This window comes from Anoplolepis gracilipes, chromosome 3 (assembly GCF_047496725.1).
Source record: "Anoplolepis gracilipes chromosome 3, ASM4749672v1, whole genome shotgun sequence".
Classification (NCBI taxonomy): Eukaryota; Metazoa; Arthropoda; class Insecta; order Hymenoptera; family Formicidae; genus Anoplolepis; species Anoplolepis gracilipes.
This window is the reverse complement of record NC_132972.1, coordinates 11,922,846-11,949,393: the sequence shown is the minus strand read 5'-3', so window position 1 is coordinate 11,949,393 and position 26,548 is coordinate 11,922,846. Positions and strand designations below refer to the sequence as shown.

The 26,548-nt window shown below is 27.5% G+C and overlaps 1 protein-coding gene across 5 annotated transcripts in view; it reads left to right on the top strand.

The window, feature by feature from the left end:
* The window catches only part of LOC140663363 (uncharacterized), a 236,335-nt gene that overhangs the window by 78,834 nt on the left and 130,953 nt on the right, over window positions 1–26,548 (top strand). For all 5 annotated transcript variants that reach the window (XM_072887451.1, XM_072887452.1, XM_072887447.1 and 2 more), the window contains exon 3: window positions 8,986–9,060. The gene's annotated coding sequence lies outside the window, so the exon portion shown is untranslated. The remainder of the gene's footprint in view (window positions 1–8,985; window positions 9,061–26,548) is intronic.

Below are 26,548 nucleotides of genomic sequence, written 5' to 3'. Positions count from 1 at the left end.
AAATCTTTCAAGATTCTTTTATTTCCAGAGAGAGAGAGAGAGAGAGAGAGAGAGAGAGAGAGGATGTAATATATATAAATATATGTATATACATTATATATAAAATAAAAAAAGAATTATTTAATATATATGTATATATATTATAATAACAACGAAAAAGAAATAATCAGCTTTTTACGGAAAACAAATGATTGAAAAAATATTTTTATTAAGTAGAAAAATAGGAAAAAAATAGAACAGTTAAGTAAGAAAAGTAATTTTTTAAATAGATTTAATATAATAATTTAACAGACACATACATAATATATATATATCGTATATATCATTATTTGTATTACTATAATTAATTCGTATCTTATAAAAGCGTGCTTATTTTCTTGCCGATTCATTTAAATGTCGCACTATCTGAATGAGAGGAAGAGTAAACATTTTTTAAAATTTAATTTAATAATTAGTTTAACAAAATATTGCACAAACACAGACCGTATAAATGTTTCTCGTATAATTCAATATTTATTCGGCACGGTAGAGACGAGTTCGTGCAAATCGAGCTTACGAAATCTCAAAGGCATCGTTGCTTTGCAAACTGTAAAGCGTATCATAGGGATATCATTAAATATTAGGTATTCATGAGCTTGATGAAGCTGTCGCGCGTAACCGTCGAAGAAAACGTACATTTGCATACTGTATGATATATATATATAATAAAGTATGTATATAAATAAAGAAAATATATATATATATATATATATATATATATATATATATATATATATGCATATTTATTTATTTATTTCTTACATTTTAAAGTTTTTTTCTGCAAGAAATTTGTTATTTTATCGTGGACTACATGTTTGAAACAGGAAACTTTGCAAACTAGAACAACTTATTAAAGATGTACACGTGGTACATCAATAATTCGTTTATTGATTTTAACTTGATACTCTGCACGATATTAGCTCACAAAGCTCTGTGTCTTCTCGTTTATAGCAAAGCCGATTTTCAACAAAAGTGCTCTTCGGGATGAAGTATCTAGTTGTTATGTGATTAAATTACTTTAAGATGAAATGCTCATTAAATAAGACAAAATAATGATATTCATCAATTTTTTTCGATACTTTATGGTTCTCCTGCATCTATGATATATTGTCGAATAAAAATAAGTACGAAATTGCTTTTTAACATATGGTGTTTTTTTGTTACATTTTTATATTTCTTTGATCGGTCTTTTTTTTAGTTCATTGAATATATAAACGGAAAGAAAAAGAAAAATATAGCTATGTTGACTAGAGAAGTTTATTTTGTAAACTTTATATAATATTTCAGGTTAAATAGTGAATAAAAATGTGCTGTCGATATTTCTAAAATTAAAATAAACTACTTGGAATAATATTTTTACTTTTTCAAAAAATATTTCTGGTTGTTTATTTTATTATATGATAGTATCAGCTTAAACTTAGTATTATTAATATTGATTGTTAATATTAGTTTATATAATATTTATTTATTTTATTTTTTATATTTGTTATGTAGAATTAAAATTATGCAAAGTAGAAAGGAAATTTAGATGTAGTAAATAAGAGAAAAAAATATTTACAATATTATTAAATTGCATGTGATATTGATTTAACATATTTAATTTTATTTTTTTTATTTCCTTTAGATACTCGATGTTTTTTTTTTAATATCTAGTGCTTATAAGTTAATTCTTAGTCACATTTTTCTACGCATCTTACATCAATTTAAATAAACTCGTGATTTATTTGTGCATTAAATCTGGTTTATTATTCGTTAATGCATACGAATCAAGTATTTATATATAATTGATAAAAAATCGTCATGATAAATTCTTAACAAACTTTAAGTTAAAGAATAATTCGTGCAGGATGTCATTCTTTCTTGGCAAATTGTGAGATTGTCAAAAATATCACGAATGATGTCATCGTGGCTGTTTATGCACATCAGGAATATTGCTGCTAGAATATTATATTATATTTACTTATTAAAAATCAAAGATGCTGATTTGTGATATATGTCTCCGTCGCATAAATTGCGTAAAAATAATAATGTCAATTTTTTGATGTAGAAACATTATCGTACATAAGTAGAATATCATTCTTTTTCGTATTTCCAATCCCCTTGCATGTCGTACTGTGTGTCGAGAAATATACGAAAGCTATTTGTCGGTAGCGACGTGTGCGTAAAAGTACGTGTAGACGCGTGTGCACACGTGTGCAGACCTACCGATTTCACGAGTGAAGGTCCTTGTATAACTCCCGTTTGGAACTTTAATAGAAATTCTCCTAGAGACGATCGATCGAACAACCGTCTGTTGTTCAAGAAGTAACTCCACCTTTCAATTATTACAAACGTCATTGGATCAGGTTTCAATTATTGTAAACGTCAATGTTCGTGTTGAAGCGCGCAATCCATGGTATCGATGTAACATACAATAATAAAGCTGCCAGAAAAGTTTCCGAGCATGACGAGTGCAGAATGAAAAGAATTGTCTTGTGATTTCTTATGATTTTGTAAACTATTTTAACTTGATTTTTAACAATCATATATATATATATATATATATATATATATATATATATATATATATATGTATAATAAAAAAATGATATGTATGTTTCGTACGAGATATGCAGATTTCGGTAACATTAAAGCTATTCTAAATTCTGAATAAATTTTTAAGTTTTATTATTTTTCTTTTGAACTGATCAAAAAATTCGAAAAGTTTTAATATAAAAGTTAGTTTTACTATAAAAGAATTTAAAAAACAAACCAAAAGTATTTTATGGCTCAAATTTAATGATACATATAAATAATGCACACAAATAAATTGACAATTTTTTATACAATGCAAAGATTACTATCATCTATGAAATATTATATTTCTAAAATTCTAATATAATTGATAGAATTCTTTTCTCAAAGAATTTTAGAATTCTTGGTATATTTTTAAAAAGAAATTAATAAAAAAATTTTTTAAAAAAGAAATTAACATTTTAAATGACAATCAATATTAAAAAAAAAAATAAAAGTAAAATTAAAATCTCTAGCAATTTTTCAATTTTTAGATGCAAATTTTTATTTAAGTTTTTATTGATTAAAGATTCATTTTAATAATATATTTGCATTTTTAGATAATATTAAGAGTTAAGAAAGTTAAGAATTAAATAATATTTTAGTTGAAAAATTTTTAGGATTATTTTTTTAACAGAATCTCAATGGAAGATAATGATCTTTATACCTCATATTCAATCAACTCTTCTTTTTTATATTTTAATTCCGTTTTTTCATATATGATTTATAAAATTATTTCACTTTAGCATATTATGTCATATTAACGTTCGAAATACAGAATAGCACCTGCCAGTGTCCGTTGTATAAAACCTGTGAGATAATAAAATTGGCGGTTCTGTATTATCGCTGCAGCCCTATTCCTCTTTATGAACCGATTATCATTATTAACGTGGTTTATCGGCAGGTGATCTGCCCTGTGGGAACGCTTCCCTTCTCTCTTCCTGCGTCTGTCCTCTTTTTCCGAACCCCAGTCGTTAACTAGCTGCTTCATCACGAGCCGACGAACGAACAGCGAGAAATATTATCAGCGACGTTCGTTAAATATCGAGCCCGTTAAAATGCCACCCATCCTGGATAAACGTCCGGTGCCAGAGCGACGATAAATCCGCGGCCCACCGCGCTCGCATGCTATTGAATATCGTGCGAGCGGGATTTCGTGAGAACCTTCGGTGTTGTCGGACCACGGATTTCGGTCGCGACGCTTCTGCTCGTTATATGCTGTAATTAATTATAATAAGCAGTAGCGACGATTAATCGTTGTCGGACTCTCGAGAAAGAGGCAGTAATTACTTCCACGCGGTGTCTCCGGTGATAACTTAGCAACAAAGCTAACATAAATGCGCGACATGCAAATTGCGACTTTCCTTTCAAAAGGTGAAAAGAAAAAATATGGCTGGCTACAAATTTAGGAGGAAAGATATACGTATGTATATATTTCCTGTAGCTTATATTTTAGGAGCGATGGGCGTTTTTTCTCCAAGATTTATTTTATAAATTTATATTTGTAATTATAATTACATATATGCAAATGTGTACATCTTTATTTATTGAAATTATATATTAATAATACGAAAAAAATATTATTAAAATGTAAAATATATTTAAAAGATTAATTATCATAAATAAGTAATTATATCGTAACTCTTTTTGTGATATTGCAATTTTAATAAATAGTAGTGTATATTATATATTAAGTTATATTGATTACATTGTGTGTGAAATGGTAATTAAGAGAGAGAGAAGAAAAAAGTTATAAAAATAGATTCTTACTTGTGATAAGACTTTATTCTGCTTAAACAAGGCATTTCTACTTTTTATGATTCTTGAATAAAGATATGTTAACATAACATAATTACTAATAAGACGCGCGGAAAATTCACCCAAAATATACATAGTTTATCTTTATTATTCCTTAATTGGCTTAAGTAAGAGATTTACAAAAAAAAATGAATAAAAAGTACTTTCATAAAAATGCTAATTTCTAAGAAATTTATGGCGAAAAGAATTTATTATTATATTACGTGACGAATCATAGATTTTCATCTATCTTTCGAAATGTGAAAATATTTAATGAACTTGCAGAAATATATAATGCAGAGATAACATGATTGACTTCTAGTGTTATAATAAGATATTTTCTTGCGAGTTATTGATTCAATATATTCAAAATTAAAAATTTTATTTGCACGAAGAGTTTCCTGCGCAAGGTAACTTACTTATAAATTTTCCTTTATATAATTACTGACTAAGCATGATAATTAGACATATTATGAATATGCAGTTTGAATAAATCGTTAAAGAATTATAATTTTAAGAGAGTTTCCGTATACGAGTATTCACTTATTTCACTTGCTGAGAAAATGCTATCAAAAGAACGGCATTAATTGGAATAGAAAAAATGATTGTCTATGCAAGAAATTCATTTTTACAATTGTATAAAATTATTTATTTGATTTAAACGAAACAATAAGAAATAGTCGCATGTAGAGACTTTTTTTTATTTGATTTGATTAACAATAAGATAAGAAAAATTTGAATTTTTATGCTTATTATAGGTATTGTATATGAAAAATTCAGATTTAAAAGAAAAATACATAAAACATAGAAATCTTTCTACAATATCTTTCTTGAAAACAATTATAAAAAGATACAGAGAAAAAAAAAAGACTTACTTTTTTCTTGCGGCTACACTGATAATGAAAGATGCTGTTCTCTTGTAGCCATGTTTGCAGTGCACTTCAATTAAGACAAGTTTACTTTACTTTTTTTTTATCACCATACGTATCATCTTATAGAAGACGATACAGTCTTAAGACACAATCTTTAAATCACAGCTTTAACAAACTGAATTAATATAGTATAGAGGCTGAGTCTTAAAATATAATCTTATATATAAATTACAGTTTTAACAAACTGAATTAATATATAATACTTCTATTAAAAAATACGGCTATTTTTGTAGACACTCTCGCAAAAAATTATAATTAGATTTACTCAATATAATGAGGATACATTAAACAAGTTTTATTACAAGTATTTTTTAAATAGTTTACATTTTACAATTATTTTTGAAATATTCTGTTTCTTTTAATTTATTTATTATTTTTATTTATTATTTTTATAGAATTTTTAGATCTTACTTATATACGTAATGTTTATTGTTAATTTGTAGTTGTGTTAATTGATTTATCATTCTCAAAACAAAAAAATAAATGACTCATTCTCTGCACACAGCGGGCTTCCGTTTTCTTATCTAGATTTTTAAATGATAGCAGCTTCTACCCGTGAAATTGTCCTTTCGGGTAATTCGTGGATTGCGTGCGCGAGATCTTATCTGATAGATGCGGTCTGAAGGAAGTAATGTCGTTCTCTTAGCTGAATATGTTCGGAGTCTCGTGGCAGATAAACCTTGGCTCCGTATCTTTATGTAAGGACTTCGATTAAATCTGGCACGAGATATCGCGATCCATCGTATCTCGCACGTCTGGCGCGAAATTATAACGGCTATGTTGTCAGTCAATGGAACCCACTAGCCCGGGCTTTATGTGCACCTATTTGCTGTACATTTATTGTGCCTTTTATGTCGAGGCGATGTATGGAGTACTGCTGACATTTCCACCATAACATTTCCATACGTCTCGTTTTACAATTGAGATTTTATCGATGCATTAAAGATTAAAGCATACGAATTTCCGATGCAACTTCACGCAGCATGATAAATTGGCATAGTTTCTTTCTTCATTATTCTTATGTCTATTAAATAAAATCGGTTTTATTTATTTATTTTTAAATCTTATTTATATTTATACTAGGAATTATTTCATGGATACTCACGTATAGCCATTGGTTCTATCCCATTCCTTTTATTTTCTCATAAAGGAAAAATTTGTCTGAGACATTTTCCATTTTATCCTCTTTCGGCTCTCCTAATAGTTTAATCAGGTATTCATATGTCACTGGAGAGTTCTTTCGACAGCAGTACCATTCTTACAACATACACCTACAATATACACGATATTATAATTTCTACATGTCACTTTATATACATATATTTTTTCTTTTTCTTTTATATAGTATAAAAAAATAAGTTATTGTTACACTTACATAAAAGTATATTGTATATTAAAATAGAGAGAATTGAAAAAAGAATTAATAGTTTTCGAGATATATTATTGTTGCGCTTTCTGATTGATTTTAATTAATTTTGATATTCATTTTCGTACTGTTATTCATTTACAAGCATTTGCGTAAAAAATATGACACTCTTTTAAAAGGTAATATGTTAACTTCAATATTGAACTAAAAATACAGAACACAAGGAACAATAAAATTAATAGAATAATCATAGTCGTTTGAAATATGAGTCTACAAAACAGTTTAGCAATCACAAGACTTTTCAAGATATTAAGATATCAAAATAAGCTCTTATAATAAAAATTAAAAATTATCAATTTTAATGGCTAGTAAGAGCAAATCGCTGTTCTTGGAGCGCAAGAATTTATTTAGGATATAAAATACAATTCTTGCGCTCCAAGAACAGCGATTTGCTCTTACTAGCCATTAAAATTGATCATTTTTAATTTTCAAGATATTAGTTTTTTATATAATTTGTTAATATATAATTTGACAGCGTGCTAAGAGATGATATTTTGAAGATGTAGATTGTAGATATAGTAAATATTAAGTTTGACTTGCTACTTCAATACGGACATGAAACATAAAAAAGTGCGCAACATTGTCCTTTTTTTTCAAGATTTTCGTCTTGAGAACCAATAATGGAGAGATTTATTTTATTTATATGTTTCATTTGATTGCTATGTAGACTTATCTTTCAAACAGTTAGGATTATTTTATTAATTTGTTCGTTGTATTCTGTAATCTTATTGTTGGTAAATATTAAAGTTAAACATATACTAGTTTTTGAAAGAGTATTATTATTTTCCGCGCAAATATTTGTAAATAAGTGACAATGCGAATGTGCGTGGTACGTAAGTGCGTAGTTTTCAGTGTTTTTTACGCGTTTCAACGAATTGTGTGTAGAAGAGTATTGAAAGGACTGAGAGTTTATATATATAGTAACGGGCAATCATTTCGTTAAGTGATTTACGTGACTGTAATTGGTGACCTTTTCAATAGTCGTGTCTTTCTTTGTGCTTTTCAATCGTTTTAGAAAAATCCATTTTCTGTTCATTTATGTATCTCGTATATTGTGCAACCGAATAGGATTGTTATCTAGCGAGAAGTATTTAGAATCTCAAGAAACATCGAGGAAGCTTCACAAAGATAGAGCTAAATGTGAGGAATCTCATTATCCATGATTCTTCTATTCTCGATTGTGTTTCTTAATAAATTTAAAAAAAAATAAATTCTTATCAAATTTCGAAATTTATATTGTTGCACTTTTTTCCGTGTGTCTAATTATATTATTATATATGATATTCATATAAAGTGCGTCATAGTTCATAAGCGGGGTTACTAAATGTAATGCATTGATATTAAGAGAAGTGTATTAATTTAATATTAAATCTATTAAATTGTTAAACTATATATTATTATTGATTGGTTGATGATGTTGAATAAACTTTATTAAGTTTTGCATGCAATGATAAATGCAAAGATGACAGTATAATAAAAAATATTTGTAATAAATAAATACTTTACAAGTTTAATAAAAATATTATTTATGGAATTATAATAGTTATTATAGTAAAATAGTAATTTATATTTGCTTAAACATGCATTTTTATCATTTTTATTATTTGGAAGTAACATATAGCACACGCTTCACGGAACTATCAACAAATTGAATTAATATGTATTTCGCTTCTGATTGCTAATCAGATGCACAGAAAATCTTCTTGTTGATATTAATGTCTGTGACTGAAAGCGTGATAGAAACATGATAGAATATGATACAATTATATTAAAAAATAATCTGTTATAAATAAAGATACGTTACAATAGAATGTATGGTATTATAGATAATAAATTGTGATTTTTGTGATTTTGTATGATAAATGAGAAGTTCTTTGAAATGGTCAATAAAATGTTATATGTATCGAATAAAGATAAAACATAGGAGTTTCTTATCGTCTGGATTATTAATGTAAGGCGGTCATACGTATACATATGTACGATGTCGGTCATAGATTCTGGCGCCTTGCGCGATACGTCGAGAACTATAATTGAGATTTTATCGATACGCTAAACGGCTCTAACTTTTGGTGCAACACGTGCCGGAGTTTGCATAGTGTCATGATGCGATAGGCAAACCCCGATGACTACTACTACTAATCGAACAACGATCTAAAACTGTTAACAATGGTGAATTATTATCTTAATCAAAGTATCTATAAATAAGTATCTAATTTATGATCTATATTTATGTTACAGACAAAGCAACGGCATCGATTTTTTCACCAAGGAACGCGATGACTATCAAAAATTTCTGGAGACAGCGTCCTATTTGTGAGTTTTTTTGAACTTTTTGCATCTATTTAAATTGAATATCTAACGATATAGGAATTTTTCTATAGAAATTTCTATTTATCAAACCAAAACAAATTTTTAGATTTTTCTGAGATTTATTTATAGGCTATTGGTTTACGAGTATACTCGATATTTTTCACATTAGTTGGTTGTTTCATTTTACAATTTGTTATGGATTATATGCGCTTCTCGAATAGAGTACTGATTTTCGAATATTAGATTTTTCATATAAGTTATATTAAAGATTTATATTTATTTAATAAGTCTTTTACACAAGTTTCTAATTTTTCTAAAATTAAAGATATTTTAATAATTACATTTATAAAGATAAAGTTCATTTAAAATTAATCGAAAAATATATTATATTGTTAAATGATTAATTAAACTCTTTAAATTAAATTAACAAAACTCTTTATATCAAACTTCTTAAAATTATGAGTATATTTTAAATAATCAAAGTTTTTTATAATTTTAATTTTATAATTTAAAATTTTTTATTTTTAATTTTTATTCAAAATATTTTTATAAAATTTTATATGCTATCATATCTACAAATAAAATTTAAAATAATGAATGCATTAGATCTAAATAACGAATAATTTTACATAAAAAATTAATATTAAAGTAATAAATATTAAATATATATATTATTCGATAAGAAAATTTTACGAACTTTTCCGTTATAAAATTGTCGAGAAAAAGCGCGATTGCACGGCGACGAAGTCGAGATTAATTTCCACTAACGCACTTGTTGAAAATCCTGTCGATACTTGCGAGATTTCTCACACTGCGGAAACGGTAGTGCATCTTCATCTGCCGTTGCACGGCACGCATTAGCAAGTTTTTCGACGATGCGGTGGCGCGATAAATCATAGTCGGGACTCGAGATGAGAGACGACGGATGAAAAATGATGTTCCGGCAAACGAACGCGTTACCATGGTCAGAGAAATGCTGAAATCGTGCTCGGACTAAAGACTTGTTTGCACAAAAGCGACCAAAATGCTGTTCCCAAATGTCATTTGAATCTATTTTCGTTTTCTGAGATTTTGACGTGGCGACTTTTATCTAAAAGAAAATTATTATTTTGTATTGTATATATATATATATATTGTTTCAAATTATTTATATATAATATGCATATATACATACATACATACATACATATATATATATATATAAAGATATTTTAAAAAAATTATTGCTTTTCAAATAAGTAAAAATAGAAAATAAATATGCAATTTATTTTTTGATCATTTTAATGGTTAGAATGTTTAATAGTAACTATAAACAGTTATTATACTCTTACAAATACATATAAGTATTTTAAATATTTATTATTAATAATATGAAATTAATTTTGTCCAAATTGATTATAAATTGATAAATATTAAGTTGATTTCTGATACAAAATATTCTTTAGTCTTTTTAATTTCTCGTTTCAACTTGAGCACTTTTTAAATATCTAATGATTTATTCGATGTTGCCGCAATATCTCACATGTGTCGTAGACATAGCATTGGATATCGTAGCTATCGACAGCAGTTGATTGGCAGTATAGATGATATGGTCCAAACAACTGACGTTTCGTGATTGGAATGCTATAGATTGCACATTTGCAATCTATATCGTATTCGATTAATATGATATTTAGACGTCAAAGGTCTATGTGAAATAAAGGAATATTTTAATATGGATAAAGATATTCTAATAATTAAAGTAAAAAGGCAGTATCTTAAAAATGGTATTGATTTTAATAATAGATTATATAAACAATAAAAAGTTTATAATTAATATTTTTTTAAATTATTATAATTATAAATTATAAATTAGATTAATATATATTGTTAAACACACTTCTCAGAAATTTAATTATTTTTAGAAAATTTATGTTACGTTTATATATAAAATGTATTTAATTTACGATGACGATTATATCTATTATATATAAATGATTTTTTCAAATTATTTATATATAATAGATATCGTGAATCAAATACATCTCGAATTAGTTTTGAACCGGCTTCGAGTAATAATGCATTTTTTTACTTTAAACATTTCAATATACATATTAAAGTAAAATATATTTAATAAATTAAAATATGAAAATCGCAATATATGTATTTGTAAATTGTAGTATTGATTGTTTTTATATAAATATCCAAGTTTGGCCAAATAAAACAGAACGATTGAGAGAAACCTTAAATAAGAAGCAATTCATAATTCAGATTCCATTATCAAAACCGTTTGGTACGATAAAAATTTATTTTCTATGGTATTGGTGGTACGTATGAAGCGAAGTCATGCGTATGATGAAATCATACCACGTATACTCGGCACACACGTGAGATATCGAGAGTGGAACAAGAAAATCCACTTGGAAAACAGCCCACTGAACTTATCCCATTGCCGCGAAGCGTGTCTCTCATGTATTAGTCAACGCTGTAGCAAACGCGTGCTTGGCAGTATCGATATACGAAAGTTGAAAGGGCTGAATTATCTCACTTGCTTACGGCATTCGGTTAAGATGCACTGTCATATTATGAACATTATCTTCTACTCAATGATGAAAATGTAAATGTTATACATATACAAAAAGATATACAGATATAATATAGTACAGAATAGATTTTCTCACAATTTTTTTACATGTTATTTTGGCCATGGATTTATACAATCATTTCGTAAAAATGAGAGAGTCAAATAAATTTTATATTTATTTTATTGTGTATTAATTTGTTTACATTATAATAAACACATCTCTTTCCCTCTCTCTGAGAGAGAGAGAGAAAATAAAAAGTTGATTTATATATATTTAATTATATCTCTCTTTTACGTAAAACAAAAAAAACATATTTTTAAGTATTTTAAATCAAGTGTTCTGTGTAATTTAATAATTTTTAATGTACAGTAAATTACATTTTAATATCGAGCTTTACTTAATTATTGCAATGTCAAAACGGTCTGACCAAATAATTTAATTTATAAAATTGTTTTTGGTGATTTCACAGATTATTAAACTGATTATATAGTCGCATATGGTGTTCTTTAATAAACTGTAATATATTCAACACGTACTCAGCAAACGAACATACGTAAGATGTTCGTATATACAGAGTTTGGTTTAGTCCTGTTAACTGGAAATTTAAGGGAGACTAAGCTGCTTCAAGCGAGAACATAGGGTGGCATCGCCAAGATTTGAATTTAAGTTTTACCAGGGATTTTCGAAAGAGGGAAAATGCGAAAGCAGAAAGGGTGCGAGCCTTGAAGTTTTAAAAGGGTTTAGGTGAACTTCCATAGTGAAGAGCCTTTCTGAAGGAAATTCCGTTGTCCTCGAAGATCTGCTTTGCGTGAGCTGCATTCTTATTCATAAACGTGAAATATTGTAAAAGGCTCACGGCGATGAGTAGAATCGGAATTTTTTGACAATATTTGCTTCTTTTTTTGGCATAAAATATATTGAATCTAATTCCAGTTATTACAGTTTGCAGACTTTCAAGAGACTGCAAATATTTTAGTATGTGCACTTTAAACAATTTAGAGACAAAGTAATTACTTTGTAGACATTTATCCTTAATGTATATATATATATATATATATATATATATATTTTAAATACATATAATTATTATTAAATAATATTTATAACATTTAAAAACATTATTTATTTTTATTTTATATTTTTCCTGTGTGTTTAATAAACAAAATTTGCGCAAAATTAGTATTAATTGTTAAATAATAATTATTGATAATTAATTATTGATTGAGACCTAATTAAAAGAGATATATAAGTAATACATATTCTTCTTAATATGTATATGTATATTCATTAAATCGTAGAGATAAAAAAAATTCTAATACTAATATTTTATTAAAATTTTTAATTTTTATATTTTTTTATTTTTAATTTTAATTTTTCATTTTATTGAAAACTGTTATTACACTGAATATTTTATATTATTTGATATTAAGACTTTTATTTTTTAAACTTGATTTTATTTTTTAACATATAAAATAATAATTACATAAATATAAGTCAACTTTCGTTATTTAAAAAATCGCGTGATTAAATAAAATATTCTATTATCAATTTAACAAATACGATAAAAAGAAAGTGAAAGTCTTTTAGGATCAGGCAAAATCTATCAATGATGTGGAAAAAAATTTAAATTAGAAGTGAAAAGGGATGGATGAAACGGATCGGAATAACGAGGAATAATCATTAAGGATTTCATTGAAAAATCCAATTATCAACGTGAGACTAGTTCTTCGAGCGTATCTATTTCCTTTAACAAGAACTTCTTCCGATTGTCGTGCACATAATCCTAAGAAAGTAGAATGAGCTTCAAGGTCGCTAATTCTTTCAATAGGACATGAAAAAATGGCGAGAACAGTGACAGGTGAAGAGCAGTGAATATAAGAATAGATACAGAAACATTTATTATTTATAATTTAGCAATAAAAGAAAAATTAAAAAACAAAAATTTTAAAAGGTTCTAAGGTTTTTAGAATTAACCAATTAGACAAGTTTTTATAAATTTTGATTGGATTAATTTTGTTATTATATTTAAACTGAAAATATATACCGAGAAAAAGAGAGAGAGACTTGGAGAGAGATATGGAATATATCTTTAATAGATTATGACAAATCCCTTTAAATTGGACTTTATAAATTATAAAAGACATAAAACAACTTTAAAAATTTTTTATTATTAAACATATTTTAGCATTTATTATAAATTAATGCAGAAATTTTTTTATCTATCAATGTTAGACAGCTCCTTCAATTTATCAACATTTACTAAAATTTATCAATATTTATTAAAATTTGTATTCTGTTAGTAAAAATGTTTTATTTTTTAGTTACATGACTTGATTATAGTGAAAAAAAAATCATTAGACATTCTTATATTATGCAGAAATGGTTCATGATTATCTTTAACAACATTTTTATTAAATTGTATGGTTCAAGAATATTGTATTACTATTCATACTCGTCGTTATTAAAAATAGGTCAATATGTGAAACGTGAAACGTATTGAATATAACTTTTCTTTCTTTCTCTCTCAGGAATAATCAATAGCGCAATTTCTTAGAATAACATCTCTTGATATTATAAAAATTCTTTATTTCTTAAACGGTCCTTAAATAAAAAAAAAGAATAAATAAAACTTAAAAATAAAACCGCAGGTTCGCGGTTTTAAGCATTTGCATATATTAGTTTATGCTTGAGCACTGTGACTTTCCATAAAGTGAAATTATCCGCTTGACTTAATTTTACGCATTGTATCCAGGACGTAAGGCATATTCTTCCGCCACGATTTCATCCTTCCAAGAGAGGATCCGCCTCTTCCACGTTCGCTCACAAGCGGACTTAATTCACTGCTCACTCATGCCGAAATAGGCTCCATCTCGGTGTCACGCCTTTTTGTAATTAACATTGAAGACTTGCTTGATGAGATCTTGCTTTTATGCAATTCAAGTGAATTTTTTGTTTTCACGTTTAGCACATTTCTAACTTTATTCTAACTTATTTTGATTTAGTCTTTATTGATGCAATTAAATTTAATTTTAATTATATACTCTCGACAAGTATAATGGTATAACTTTTATCATTCAATTTTCAATTAAAAATCTTATTGATGTGTAAACTGAAAGTTACAATAATAATTACTTTGTAGAAAATTTCTATAAAGTGTATTAAATTTTAGCTGGAAACTTCATATAACTTTTTATCTCTTAAACGCGTTAAGAAAAATTAGCGAAATATGGAGAAAGTAAAAAAAAAAATTATTTATAACCTATACCCGTTGCATAAAAATGGTCTTGTGTAAAGTGTGATTCATGTTTAAATCTCTTTTCAAATACAACTGATTTGCTCTTGTTTTGTGGGCTTACACATTTGTATTTTTCACTCTAAAGCTGAGCTTTCGCTGTTCACTTTCTCCTTATCCTTCATTAGGTGCAAATTCTCCTTTAGAACTGCGAAGTAACTGTCCCTTATTAGGTGCAAATTCTTCTTCGGAATTCTACAAAGTAATTGTACGAGAAAACCTTTTCCTTTTTTCTCGTACAAAACACAACATAAACACACACACACACACACACACACACACATTCACAAAAGAAGATCCGCATAATATCATCCAATTCTGATAAAAATTTTAGTTTCTTTTTTCGCAACTTTTTATTGGAAATTATTATTACTATTATCCACTTTCGTCACACGAGAGCTCTCTAACAAATATAAATAAAACAAAATTTTCACAAAATGATAGAATATCTGATCAATGTTTGATGATAACTAATTACTCGATATATAGTTAATTATACGTAGTAAATCTTTATTATAACAAATTTTTTTGAAAGATTGTACTATTTATATTGTCTCTGTATTAATGTGTGAGCAAATTAGTATACTCTTTGTAGTGTTAATTTTGCAGGACACTACAGCTTTTATGTTTACCTCGAGAAGTTTTGCTTTCTAACTTAAATGATTAAATACTTGAACTGTTTGTGGTTAATTTCGAATACAAAGGAGTTTCTTCTTAGATGTACTGCATACATTAGAGACTTCTCATAGTTGCATACACATACATCTACATGCACATGTAGGTAGACTTGTACTTGTATACTACTGCAACTTATCTCGTGCGGTAATATATTTGACATGCAAACTCCATAAAATGTATTAGATTAGACAGTTACTGCTTTTCATGCTAATTCCAAATAACTGAGTATTCGTTTTCCACAGATGTAAGTGTTTGAAATTTCAAATATAACATTTTGTCTTGTGCGTGCGCGTTATAATTTCCAATCCTCATTACATTGACAATAATAAATCTAGATACTTCTTCTAAATTTTAATTATTAAGGATAAATATATAATATGCAATATACATATTATTCTAAAAATTTACGAAATCTATTAACTTATAAAATAAAATTTATAATGTCTTATAATACATTCTTAAATAAAATGTTGCAATTAATCGTAATAACGTACTACTGATAATGTAATAATGCAACAGTAAATGGAATATCCATTCTATTAAACCAGTAGACCTAAAAGCGTATAAATACGGATAATTTGCGTATAACAGATTATTACAGATTATTGTAATAGAGAGATAAATACGAATTATCTTGACAGTATTACACGACATATATAACAAATATTTTTGTGTATATAAAAAATATACACTATAAATATGTACCATTAAATTTATAATATATTATATTACATTATAATATATTATATTATGTACATATATGTGTTAATATATGTTCTCAAAGACATTTTAAAGTAATAATAATAAGATATGCGAACAGTAACGTGAAATTTATTTTAATTTTACTGCCCTTTATAGTAATTGTAGTCATGTGAGCAGTGTACGTCGCAATGCACGGTTACATTCTGGAAAGATGTTTCAGTACAAAGCTGATTGCAGCTATTACCCTGACAAAGGGTGTACGCGGTCTCGTAGTTCCTTTGGTGAAGTCTATGTAGGGCCGAAAACAATGCATCGTCTTGCATAGAAGCGCATTCGACAGGCATTACAGGACGGCAGAAAGCACGTCTTGTCAATGTCATGTTATGGAGCAAGGAATAATACAATATACCAAGTTATCGCGCGTATAAAATATCATACTGTATGACACAGTATGATCATTTAGACGTATGTGTACACATACACACACACACACATTTTATATATATATATATATATATATATATATATATATATATATATATGTACGTATGCATATATATACATGCATACATCTAAGCTAATACTGCATCATACAATACGATATTTTTTATACATACATGTATGTATTGTATACAATGTATATACAATATACATATTGTATATATGTACATATTGTATGCACATGTATAATGCAAAGTTAAATATATTTCTATAATAACATTAACTATTTTTTGAGTAAATATAATTGTGAATAAATTTAACATTATGTCACATAACAAATTAATATTGTTTAATATAATGTTAAAGTTATTTTTCGCAATTATCAAATATCTTTTAGCGTTTCTTTCCATCAGCAATTTTATTTGGACTCGTAAGCATAGATATGAAATATAATATTATATATTTTGTAGTTAAAAAATATACATATAATAAACATATAATTATAGTAATATTTTATAGTTGAAAAATGTCAAAAGTTAATTGATGCATGTTTTACTTGATGATCATAACCATTAGCACGAGAGTACGGTTGTACTTTATAGCCACAAGTGCACTCAACAGCGATGCATCGTGCGAAAGCATCCGTTTAGATTCGCACGTTACATTCCTTGTTCCAATTTCGCGTAGAAGCTCCGTTTGTCGTCTCACACCCGGTTTCTTCGCGAACAACGTAATCGCTTCGTCGCCGTCGTTTGCTACTGAAATCCGGCTTCGCCTTCCACACCGCCATGACTTATCTTCTGCGAAACACTCGCCTCTGGGCAACAACTAAAGCTGCGGTTTATTATGTATAGTCAAATGCATAATACGTAATGCCGCTTTCCGAATTAATCTTTGCCGGTCATGGCGTGATAGTTGCTTCTCAGGGAAGAAGAATTCTTGAACTATCATAGCTTTGCCGAAATTATTTTAATGTAGCGATGCAACTGAGCGAATCTCTAAAAGCTACTTTGTTTCTTTAACGCACGTTATTTATACTGAGGGACAAATGGATAGGAGACAGAAAGAGAGGGAGGCTATATTGATATAAATTAATTTATGCAATAAGTAAATTTTGGATAGAAAAAAGTTGAAAAAATTTAATTCCAATTTTTATTAAGAATAAATTACATCTAAGCAGATAATCCGTGCGATGATTTGTGAATGCAATAAAGGAGAAACTGGTGTACAAAAATATTCTAGAAAGCAAGTAAGAGGGGTGTTACAGATTTTACAAAACACATTTGAGGCACGCGTGAGAATCCACGTCCGTTGCTAGACAGTAAATTCGATTCTGGCCAGCAGTTTCCGATAAATAACGACGATATGGTGTCTTCAGACATTCGGCAATTTGGGCTAATGCCAGCTTGCATTTCGTACTCTGGTGAACTCGTCGCGTGTTGAAGCATTCGAGTCATAAATCTCACCAAGGTAAACCCCATGCCTAATATCTTCCTTACGTTTTCGGCGTTTGAGATGGCTCGCGCCGAAGGGTACCGCCCTTAGCTCGAAGCCGGGAAAGCTGCGGAAATAATTACCTGTCGACTTTTAGCATACAACACGCTTGAATAAAACATTTGGCGGATGAAATATCGTTGCTGTTGCTCGCTGCTACCGACGGCGCTCAGTTTAGTCCGCCCTGCATGTTACCTTAGGTTGTCCTACTTTTTTACTTCACCGAATACATGATTAAAATAAAAATTTGATTTGTTAGCAAAGGAAAACTTTTTATTTTACACCACACACACACACACACACACACACACACACACACACATATATATATATGTGTGTGTGTGTGTGTGTTTGTGTAATTAATAGCACTTACGAGACGGCTGCGCATTAATAGAGTTTCTGACGAAAACATTTTGTTATCGTTGTCCCGAAGTTACAAGAATCTCAGGTCATCAGTAACGGGATTTACAGTTAGAGAAAAAATTTATCAAATGTCAGGAATAATTAGTTGCATGATTATATTTACCAAAAGAAATTTAATTAAAATTATCATTAATATTTTTTACCGTGGTGGCAAGGATATACATATAAGAAAGTACGTACGAAATCGTTTCGTAAACACGATAAAGTTAAAATCTTTTAGCTATAATTGTTTATTTGATATTTTTTTCTATATTAGGAAGCACATGAAAAAATATGCAATTTAATATAGTTTAAAACATAAAGTTTTATACATTTTTTCTAGTTTCACTCTAGGTTATTGTATCAAATTAATTTCATAAAAGAAAAAATACACAATTGGTTTAAAATAATTAGTTTAAAAAACAATTAAGAAGAACATATATATGTATACATTATGATTCACATAAATAAATATGCATATATCTTGTAGCAGTTATCGAATAAATGATTATGATATTAATTATACGTAGGATTAAAGCAATATACATTGGTGATATCATTTGCATTTTGAAACCAAAGAGATAACTTAGATTTAACAAAATTCATACACCCATTGTATCATCAAATTCGCTTTTATATAAAATAATTAATTGGAACATCATGAGATAATCAATTGATGAAAATGAATTTTTCGAAGATACATTTTCGTAATAAAGGTATCGATAGAATTGTGTTGCTTCCGAAAATTGGATTCGAGCCACAATATAAAGCGGAATTTAATCTTCAAAGTGGCGATACATTTTCCACTATCCGACTTAGCGAAGATTGATTTTACTTTTATTTTGATTTGATAAATTTTCTCGCTAAATGATAAGGGCATTGTATTTTGCAAAAGTTTTGTCGTAATTTACTCGATCAAGACACGGTAAGGAATGTGGAACATATGTCACCAAGCAAGAAATTTCTGCAGTATGCACACGTGTCTGTCGTGGACACTGGTGTCTCGCGCAATAATGGAGAAACGATTTCGTACTCGCCCTCCTGCATCTGGCATCATCATCGTGTCTTCCTTGCGAGGTCAGCCATCATACTAATGTTCTCATTTCAAGAAAATAATTTATCAAAAATTATTAAAAAATAATTATTTTAAAGGCGAAATACGTGTCTTTTAAAATAATCAAAGAACAAATGAAAAAGTTAAATCAAAGAAGTATTTATTCTAATTACATAATAATTTTATGAATTTTATTACGTAGAAATAAATTATACGGAATTGTAATAAAATATAAAGAAACATTTTATTATATACACTATACTTTGGTAAAAAACCGAAAGTTATTTTATGTAAAGTGAAAAAATGAAGATTATATATAGGTTTTAAAAATATGCAACACACACACACACACACACACGTTATTGAGATTACAGAAAATGTATTTAGAATGATTTTGCTTATGTAAATTATTTTTTTAGTACAAAAACACATTTTACAAGAATATATCAGTGTTTCTTCGGACACTTTAGAGTATTTTAAATAATATGTCAAAATATGTAAAATATATCAAAATGTGTAAAAATCATCTGTGTAATAATGAAAGATATTAAAATTAATTATTAGAATTACAATTTTAAGGTATTAGATTAATTTTTTTATTTGGATAAACATAAGATTCTTTGAAATATTTTTGTTTTGATGCCGACACTTTTACAGATACATAAACAACAAGTCACTTTACTCAAAATCTTTTGTATATGTACGTTACATTTCTCGAGACAGGGCAAACCTCTTCGGCGATATTTGGTCGATCCATCGCACGTCGAAGCAAGGAAAGCTTCTAAAACGATCCATCTTACAAAGCTTGACAGAGAAGTTCTCCTACACTGGATATTGTGAAAAGCAACATAACTCGAAAATAGTGTGATATATAAACAAAGGAAAACCATGCATAACGTATCGAAAAATGACTCAGCGACATTTCAAAAATTCTCTTGGTAAAGTTTACTCTATGCAAATAAATAACAATATAATAAAAGAAAACGTTCTCTTTTGTAACAAAATTAAGGTTTAGACTTAAAGATCCGTAGAATGTGTACAATCACGATGTACAAATTCTTCGAGCAGTCTTTGAGATTAGATATCTTGTGCGGAAAAAGCAGAGATTCTTTGTTCTATAAAGAGAATGTCGTGATAAGATTTTCTGAAAATTAAACTCGAATGTCGTTCGAGCGAATTTTAGGGTTATTCGAGCGAAAACTTGATAGAGATGGTGATGTTTTTCTCTTGCGAGTACAGAGAAACCTATAAATAGAGTTATACATATATCCCGCTCATTTTTCTCAAGGAAGATCAAAGCCGCGAAGTGGTACTTGTTTCGAGTGATGAATACCAACCGCGATTCACTTGTCGATCTCGAGGACTCATGACAATGTTGACCAAAGATTTTTCGCTTGTGCTGAAACTGCAAATCGAAATTAAAAGAGGCGAGGTTACGTGATGATCGATTGTTTTGAGAAACAGGATATAAACAATTTGAATGTTTTGTGTGATATTTTTCTTGAATAATACATCTAGTTATCATCACGAATCATTAATATAAAAATAAAAAAATATGAAAACATCAGCAATACTATAAAAACTTGCAAGGAAATACTGTTGGCAAGAGCGCATCAATTTAATTGAAACTTTGTGAATACTCATTGTTATTTAAGAATTCAATAACAGTATACTTTATGTTTAGTCTTTCTTTATTATTAGCTACGCGAACAAATATTCAATGATATATTTTATGAAACTTACTGCATCCATCGTCTTTAACTTTTGTTATTCTCACTATTTCATTAAATGTTTGCCTGGTTAAATAGGATTGCTTTCATCTGGCACATCAGTCTAGGTGTGCCAACCTTAAATTGTAAAAAGCGGGAAACTTCCGACGATAGAAACGGACCGGAAACCCATTAACAGTTGGCGTAAAGCGATCCATCTTACGAAGTGACTGCTCGATAGAAGCTGCGCGAACGAATGTCAAAAAAGAATAGACAAGAATAGGGGAGCGATAGAGTAAAAAAAGAAAGGTGTAAAATATATGCTGGATTGCTTTTATTGCGTGATATAAGATTGATTCGAATCGCATCATTATTTCATCAAATGTCATTTGGCAATTGCAACTATTATGTGTGGTAGGTGACTCGATAAAATCATCAATTACCAACAGATTACAATGTTTTTAGGGTACTATGACGTAACATAGACAACATAAAAGTTTTGCGATTTCTTGAAAAACAGAATGAACTAATATTAGATTTTTTGTGATGATTTTCTTTTATATAGTAAGTTTGAGTAAGAGTAATTGTTGTAGAAGTCTTCCCTAAAGATTTGCTTCAGATGAATGACATATAAATTAATACTTTCCTTTACTTGTACACATTACAACGTAGAAAGCAAGAACTACTAAGAGTTAATTAATCAAAGCTACAACAACTTTATTGTTGTGCTCTATACAGTCCGTTGTACAAGCCAGAGTTTCCTTTGAATTCTTCCGTAAATTTGATTTGATAAAGTTCTTCATAATATAACCTATTTATTAACTTTTTTTTATAACTGTGCAGTTTTTAGTAGTAAACATTATTGATAAACATACATACATGCATAATTTCTTTTTAAAATATTTTTTTTTATTTATTCTTGAATCTAGTTTTATAAAATCTTGCAAATATTCTTAATTTTATACAATTTATAATTTTATTCATAAATTTTTGATATGTGTGATATAAAATCTATTCAAAAAAGTAAAGTTGAATAAAATCTATTGTTTTTCTTACAATTAATTTGGCTTATTTAATATTGTATTAATATAATTATATTACAAAAAGCTATTACAATATACTTTGTATAATTAACACGGTGCAAATATACATACAAACACATATATACAAATATATATGTACTGTACATACACACATATATATATAATTATTGATTTACAGAATATTATAAAACAATTTATTTACAATAAAGAACGAGTTAATTAATGTGTAGAATGTTAAAAATCGAATCCATTTACGATGTCCGATCGAGCTGTCCACTATTCTGAAATCCGAGTTTGTACTACAAATTCGACTTTATCTCATTAATTACATTACTGTCGTTACCAATTAGTTTGCATTAAACAAGCGAAGAAAAATATTTCAGTTTGCGTGACAGCGTTTTACGCAGAGAATAATGCAGTAAATAATCTTAGTCAGTTTCATAAAATTTTGATAAAAATATGATGTAATTCTGTCAAGATTAATCTGCTAGCATTTATTCCATGTACTTGTATCGAGTTTCTATTCATTTTATATTTCTTTCAAAAAAATATGAAGCTAAAATTCCATTTTTTTAGCCTATAGTAGATATTATATATATATATATATATATATATATATTTGAAAAACACATTTTATTAGTTAAAAATTTTTATATTAAAAGTATACATTTTTTAAGTTAATTGCTAAACAAATCTTTAAACACACACATTATTATTTGTATATTGGTTTTTTCTAAAATCTTTTTAATAATCTAATATTTATTTAATTGAATGATGCTATAACAATCCAGGAAAGATTAAATAATTCATTGAAGTGTTATAAATTATATTTGTACATACGTTAGCGTGACAATTTTACAATAGCTCACGTTATTTGGACAAAATATTATTCTACGTTCCACAAACTCGTTTGAGGATTATTGCGCTCTTACGTGCAAGTGCAAAACGAGGATGTTCGGCGTGCAAGAATCAATTTGTTCGAAATAAAAGCAACCGTTATATACAGAATGTAATTGGTAGTGGATATAAGAAGAAGAAATCGAAAAAAATAAATGATGTGAATTAGGGGGATTCAGGAAATATTGTCTCATTAATCATCAATGTGACGGTGTCACACAGAATCTATGTATTTAAACATAAATAAATATAAGGCTCTCTTTTTAATCATCAATTGATGTTGAATTAGGGTCTACTTGTCTATTACGTCAAAAGATGAGATAATTTTATTAATAAATTTTTTTTGTTCAGATGTTAATTTAAACAAGTTAATTTAACATGTATACATTTTCTTATTGCATTCCGTATAATATAATAAGATTTAATTATTCTCTATACGAGTTCTTTATTAGCATTTCGAAATGTTCGGAAGTGCAACAATAAGGAGCACTTCTAGCACTTTAAATTGTATAAACAGACATGAATTTTGCATGAGCTTTGTCTAAGATGTATTCGATGTTCGTTATGTATGAGTGCCGAACATTCTCATTGATGAATTTTTCAAACAACTTTACGACACCGTCAAATCCTTAGCGCGATAAACTTTCGCGTACGTTTTACGAGTATTCGCAAATCTCAGTGATCTAAGTTTTCTAAACATATGAATATATACAGTTCATTCTCAGAGATAAATCCATCAAGTATTTGACTGGACTGGAAATTATTTAGAAAGCATTATCTTATTTCGAGAAGCGTAAAGTAAATTTTAATTAATGATAAACTGTTTAATAAGTTTAATAAGTTTTATAAGATTAATTATTGATTTTTACAATTAATATTTGTTTTGCATATAAAACACATTATTGCATATAAGATATCTTAGAAATCTCAACCTTAATGTGAGAAGAATAGCATTAATTATTTTTTATTTTTCCTTTTTGTGTAATGTATAAAAAAAAGGAGACTCAGAACTCAAATTTGATTTCTCTATAATTAAAGGTTTTTTTAGGAGAATTCTTTAAATTGCATATTAGTTTTGTAGAATATATAGTCAATAATATTCGAAATATAACTGAATGCTTAAATAATAAAGTAAAAAAGAGTGCGATAAAAAATATATATATATATATATATATATATGTATGTATATAAAATAAAACGATACAACATTATGTTAAATTTAAGAAATTGCCTCATAGAATTATGCAACTTTATATTTCTAAACATTTATATTTTCCTATAGAGAATAAGTTATGTGATTTTATTTCTAAAAGAATATATATATATATATATATATATATATATATATGTGTATGTGTACACATAGTTGGATTTGCACAATGTTTATTTTTTTAGAACTTACTCTCTATAGGAAAATATAAATGTTTAGAAATATAAAATTACGATGCAATTTCTTAAATTTAACATAATGTTGTATCGTTTTATTTTATATACAATTTAATTAAAATATGTCCAAATATATTTTTCTTTCTAAATCCAGCCATTTTAAGTTCCATAAACGAAACGCTGATATAAACGTTTGTCTCGAATCCGTGCAGAGAAGGATTTATCGATACGCGTACGCTATAGTGGAGTCAATTTGGTGCAATAAGCTTTGAAGCAAGATTTTATTGAAGCAAGCCAATTGCAGGATTCGGGTCAATTCTCCAACTCTTATATTTTACGTTAACCTTCTTTACGATATCACGACGTTGCGCTGTACTTTGTTCAAGAGGACAATCATCTTGTGCAACAAGGCACGCTCAGTACCCAATTAAAAATTAATTTACTCATTTGGTTAGTTTTGAAAAGCTAAAGAAGCGTCGAAAAAAGAGATCCTACCGCATTATATCGATTGCTCTTTCTTTCTCTGGCGTGTTTTGGATTCAAGTTAATTTATATAATGTGATGTCAAGTAATTAATTAGCTGTTTATTTAAAAAATCTGTCGAGCAAAAGTGCTATGCAATCTTATAATTTATATTAAAAAGTAAAAGAACTCTATACAATTCTTTTGCAATTATAATTTTACAAATAAAAACTTTTTTTTCCTTACATTCATTATAGCATATGTATAGCATATGTCATAAATAAGTTTTTAATTGTTAAAAAATAATCATTATAATAATTATAACAAAAATAATGAAAAACTTATAACTTTATAATAACTTATAAAATAAACAATTCTGTTAAAAATTGTTCTATTTAATTTAACTATCAAGATAGCTTACAAAAATATAAACCTTATATATAAAATATATCTGTATATATTAAAATTATATTAAAATTAGTATATATATATATATATATATATATATATATATATGTATATAATAAAATTTATATATTTTATCGATCAAAAGTATTCATTTATTATCGCATTAATAATGCATCAACGTATGTCTGTTGTAACTTGGTCGTAGCTGTTCTATTTTATCTACCACTGTAATTTAATTAATAAATTTATAATAAATATTAAAATATTTTAATTTTAACATACTTAAATCAAACATAACGTATTTATTTCTACTGAAAATTAAAATATTATGGTCAATTGTTGTATAATTTTTCTGTTGCGCATATATTTCTTATTAATATTTGATGCAAATTATGGAATGTATTTTAAAGAAAGCTGACAAGAACTGGGGGATTGCGAAAATAGAAAGAAAGTAGAAAGAAATGACTCGGCAGTTATTGCAGTCCGAGTTGCAATTTGAAGCCGGAGTATGTGAATACATTTTCCTGACGTTTCAAGCAATCTTCTCGTTGGTTTTCTTTTTTGTTTATATGGGATTCTGTTCCCTTTCTTTTCAACTAAGAGACACATACATAGACAGAGTGTTGTATATAGGTATTGTGAATTTTTTTTCTCAATATTCCAGATTCCTTGACAAACTTGGAGTAAGTTTTTCTTTTTAATAGAAAGATGTTAAATAGTCAGACTGTAACTAGTTACACAATAACACTTTTAATGATTTTATTTAATTTTTGATATCAAATATTTACTTGTAAATTTTCAAATAAAATTCTATGAAAATGAAATTCATTCTTATTGACATAATTTTACTTTGATAACTTGTCAAAATGAGAGAGAAATGAGAAAAGGAAGAAAAAAGAAGATAATGCTTTTTTCTTATACATGTATTTATGTTGTAAAAACTTAATTTGAATTTTAAT